A 5,256-nucleotide genomic window follows, 5' to 3' on the forward strand; every position below is an offset into this window, starting at 1 on the left:
ACAAACGCAAAAAGAAGGAGCTTGGGGCGTCAGAATCAGTGTTGTAGGTGGCACACGGGTGTGGTGGGTAGGGCATGTGAAGTTGCAGCAGCTAGGGCTAGGGTTTTTTGGGGAGGGAGGTGATGAATAGTGAGGGGTTTATATAGATTTTGAGGCACACGGCTATGGGACACTCTCGGGTGGCCTAATTTTTGCCTGTGTGTTTCGCGAATTTTAAATTTAGGCATGTCTGACATTTGGCCCATGCCCGGGTTCTTTGGGCGTGTGGGTACACACAGCCGTGTCTTACTTCGTTCGCTTCTCCCACGTCCGTGTACATAGGTCCACGCCCGTGTTCATTTTGACAGTGTCAACCACGGGTGGATGGCACGGGCATGTCGCATGCTCGTGTTACATTCTTAGTTTCAACCATGGTTTTGAGGCACGGGCGTGTCTCACGCCCATTTTGTTTTGGCAGATTCGCCCACGGCCATGTCACACGGTTGTGGCAACTTATCGCATCCCGTGTTAGGGAGAAAATCTTACCGTGTTTTCACACGGCTTAATGCATGTCCGTGTGCCTGGCCTTGTGGTCTTTTGAAAGTCTGCGTTCCATGATTCAATTAGTATGTTAGACGTTAAAAACTAAAATTTTAAAGAAATTAACATTGTTAATGCTCGAGTTACCTCCTGAGAAGCGCTTATTTATAGTCTAAGCTCGACTTACCTCTCTTCTGCATGGTCAAGGTGGTGCGAGGAGTTTACACTCCTCATCCCTGCTATCAACTTTATCAATATAAGGTTTAAGACGGGTATTGTTTACCTTAAATGTGCCAAATTTAGTATGAATTACCTCGACTGTACCATATGGGAAAATACTGAGTACCATAAGAGGGATTTCTTCATTAGGTTCAGGAGTGGCAATTCGAGGATCTGCTGCATCTAGTAGTACTTTGTCTCCAACCTTAAGTTGATTTGGTGAGGTATTGAGCTTGTCCTGGCTCGGTTTCAGTTTATCGGGTGTTCTCAGTTTCTATGTCTGCCATTCATCTAGCTTCTCGATTTGTAACCTTCGTTCTTCATATATAGGTCCTTTTGTTGTTGTTTGAACACGGTTTATATATATTCTTCAAAACTGTTTCCTGCATAGAGGGTGTCACCATATGATCAATACTAGTAGAATGATTTGTACGGTTACATTCAATTTTTGATGTGTTACTCGAATTACGAGTTTGAAGGGTGATTGTTTCATCTCCACGACGAAGTGTGAGTTCACCTGTACGAACATCAATAATGGTTCTAGCATTCGCTAAAAAGGGTCGTCCTAAAATTAAAGGTGTGTTACTATCCTCTTCCATGTCTAGAACAACAAAGTCTACTGGGTATATAAATTTATCGATCTTAAGAAGAACATCTTCAATGATACCCCTAGGAAATCTAATGGTTTATCAGCCAATTGAATGCTCATCCTAGTTTGTTTGGGTTTCCCAAGACTTAGCTGTTTAAACATTTTATAAGGCATAACATTAATGCTTGCCCCTAAGTCAGCCAATGCATGATGAACATCTAATCTACCAATTAAACAAGGAATCGTAAAACTCCCTGGATCCTTCAATTTGTTGGGTAGCTTATTCTGTAATATGGCTGAGCAAACTGCATTCAACTCCACATGCGACGCCTCATCCAACTTTCGTTTATTTGTTAAAAGCTCCTTTAAAAACTTGACTGAGTTTGGCATCTGTAAAAGGGCTTCAATAAACGGTAAGTTAATATGTAGATTCTTTCAAAGTTTAAGGAATTTACCAAATTGTTCGTCTGATCGGTCTTTCCTTGTTGCATTGGGGTATGGCATACAAGGATTATATTCTGTACTCATCGGCTTTGGGTCATTTTGGCCTACCTCATTCTTACCTTTGCTTACCACCGTTTCTGGCCTTGGTTTTGCAACTAACCCTTCCTCATCTTAAATGGAAATCGCGTTGAGTTGCTCCCTTGGGTTAGATTCAGTTTTGCTTGGCAGGCTTCTTGGTGGTCTTTCAGATATCAATTTAATGAGCTGACCTATCTGAGTTTCGAGCCCTTGGATCGACGCTTGTTGATTTTTAAGTGCTGTCTCGGTATTCTGAAAACGAGTTTCTAGCACTGAGATGAATTTTTTTAGCATCTCTTCAAGGTTCAGCTTTTTCTCTTGTTGGTAGGGCAGTTGTTAGAAGCCTGGAGGTGGTGGTGGTCTCTGATTTCCTTGGCCTCCCCATAAGAAATTTGGGTGGTTCCTTCAACTTGCATTGTAAGTATTACTATAAAGATTATTTTGAGATCGAGGATTATTACCCATGTAATTTAACTGTTCGTTTTCCATGTTGTGGCCATAGGGTGGGTAATCTGGATTGCTCGATCCACCTCCACTTGCTTCGCACTACATTACTGGGTGAACCTGTGAAGAACTAAGAAAATCGTCAATTTTTTTATTCAAGAGTTCTACCTGATTAGAGAGCATGGTGACTGAATCGACGTTAACGCCGACTGCTTTTGTTGGCTTTGTCCTCATGACTTGCCACTGATAATTATTCAGTGACATCTCTTTTATAAATTCATAAGCATCTTCAGGTGTCTTATTATTGATGGTTCCGTCAGCAGCTGCGTCAATCATCTGTCGAGTCGAAGGATTCATGCCATTATGAAACGTTTGAACCTATAGCCAGAGTGGTAACCCATGGTGAGGGCATCTTCTCTAGAGGTCCTTGTATCTCTCCCATGTATCGTAGAGTGTTTCTAAATCCATCTGCACAAAAGAAGAGATATCATTACATAATTTAGCCGTTTTAGCCGGCGAAAAATATTTTAATAAAAGCTTTTAGGTCATTTGTTCCCAAGTAGTGATTGACCATTGTGGTAACGAAATCAACCACTGTTTAACTTTGTTTCTCAATGAAAAGGGAAACAACCGAAGGCGAATGGCGTAATCAAAAACGCCATTTATTTTAAAAGTGTCACAAAATTCTAAGAAATTTGCCAAGTGAGCGATGGGATCTTCGTCCTGCAAACCATCAAACTGAACAAATTGCTGTATCATTTGAATTGTGTTGGGTTTTAGTTCAAAAGTATTTGCAGCTACAACAAGTCTAACTATGCTCGATTCAGTTCCTGTTAAAGAAGGTTTAGCATAATCATGCATAGTGCGTGGAGCAGGATTCTGATTTACTGCAATTGCAGGAGGTAGTGGATTTTCTTGGTTTTCAGCCATCTCCTTAGTTGTGGTTGAAGTATCGTCCTCTAGCTCTTTCTCTGTGTATCGTAAGCTTTGCCTTATATCTTTTTGGTTTCTGCGAACTGTGCGATCAAGCTCACTATCAAATAGTAATGGTCCTGATGGGTTTCTTCTGGTCATAAACTAGAAAAACCTGTTAGAAGAAAATAAATTAAGAATTAGAAAATAAAATAAAAATTTATATTGCAATAAAATTAAAATGACTAAAGTAATAAAAATCGAGTGTTCCTAATATCCTAGTTCCTCGACAACGGCGCCAAAAACTTAATTCATGATATTCATAACAGGTTTTAAAGATTTATGAAAGAATCATTCTTGAGACTAACTTATTATCACGATTAAGGGAAGTGTACCTATCGAACAGTAGTATAGTTCAGCAAGACCGGATTGTCGAACCCAAAGGAACTACGAATACTAGTATTTACTTCCTTTTTATTATCTAGCCTAAAAATTAAGAGGTTCGATTATCTAAACTCATTATTAACTAAGAATACACATAAAAAAATTTGGGAAAATACTTTTGGGGAAATTCGATTGACTAAGACAATACCTAAGGAAAAATCCACCTAGACTTCACTTGTAATTTGACTCTGAATCAGACAATTTATTCATTTGACTTGATCCGTAGAAATCCCTAAGTTATATTATTTTCTCTCTCGAGACTAATAACATCTAACCCTAGGTTGAATAATTGAAATATCTTTCTAATTAACACCCTAGAATTGCATTAACTCGATCTATGGATTCCCTTATTAGGTTTCACCCTAATCCGACAAAATCTTATCACCCTATCTCTAGGTGTGCAATCAACTTCGCTTAATTATGACAAATTTACTCTTAGACAGGGTCTATTCCTCCTCTAAATAAGAGCTTAACTTGAATCAATATCCTGAAATATCAAAACAAGAATTAAGAACACATAATTAAGAACAAGTCAAATATTTATCATACAATTCAGATAATAATAACAAGATCCGTCTTAGGTTTGATTCCCCTTACGTATTTAGAGGGTTTAGTTCATACTTATGAAAGAAAACATCTCAAAAGCATAGAGATAACAAAACATAAGAAAACCCAAAACTTCTGAAGGAACTTGAAGGGAGATCTTTAGTCTTGATGATGAATCCAGCTTCTGAAATGGATCAATCGGCTTTCTTGGAGTGATTCCTTGCTTCCTACTCTGTGTCCCCCTTCTAAGTGCCTCATTAGGTGTTTAAATAGGCTTTAGAATGCCTATGAGCCCTTAAAATTGGCCTTTTCCGAATAAGGTTATACTTAGGCTCGGCAGAGACATGCTCGTGTGATTATTCCAGCCCGTGGTCAAGGCTGTTGAACAGGCACGGGCGTGTAGCATACCCGTGTAAGTCGTGCTTCAATCCTGGCAAAGGGACACGGCCGTATGACACGCCCGTGTGAGAAAGTCCAGGCCATGTTGATTTCCAACGTGGGTCCATTTTCTCTGTTTTCGGCCCGTTTCTCGCTCTTTTTACTCTCCTATGCTCTCCTAAGTATAAAACATGAAATTAAAGGATTAGGAGCATCGAATTCACGAAATCTAAGGAGAAACCATTCATAAATAGGCTAAGCATGGGATAAAAATATGTATAAATTATGGTTTATCACATATATGTTCCTCTGCAAGGCCAGGTTTTCACCAGTCGCGGTTTGCACCAAAGTGCCATATCGGTGGCAAAACTTGTGTCTTCTTTTATCATATTACACAATATCCTTTCATTTCCTCCTCACACAAGTTCAGTTATAGAGCTTGTGCACCAAAGAAGGAGTACTTATATCGTGTATATATACCAGGCTTTTTGAGTTTGTTTCACGTTTATACCCTTGCATGCAATGACTCTTTGACCATATTTTCTATAACAGCCCGATTTTGGGCCTAGTCAGAATAGTGGTTTTAGAACCACTATTTCGGGGCCAGGGAAATTATTTATAATGTTATTTTATGTGTTATAGCATGATTATATGAGTGAATGAAAATTTTGGTGAAATAATTT

At 39.1% G+C, this 5,256-nt stretch overlaps 1 non-coding gene across 1 annotated transcript; it reads left to right on the forward strand.

Moving 5' to 3' along the window:
- Positions 1-2,687: 2,687 nt before the first annotated feature.
- On the forward strand, positions 2,688-2,794 carry LOC121205945 (small nucleolar RNA R71). The gene has a single exon (XR_005901019.1). It is a non-coding gene; the product is annotated as a small nucleolar RNA R71 (small nucleolar RNA).
- The last annotated feature ends 2,462 nt before the right edge of the window (positions 2,795-5,256 follow it).

The sequence above is a fragment of the Gossypium hirsutum genome, chromosome A08 (assembly GCF_007990345.1).
Source record: "Gossypium hirsutum isolate 1008001.06 chromosome A08, Gossypium_hirsutum_v2.1, whole genome shotgun sequence".
In the NCBI taxonomy this organism is placed as follows: Eukaryota; Viridiplantae; Streptophyta; class Magnoliopsida; order Malvales; family Malvaceae; genus Gossypium; species Gossypium hirsutum.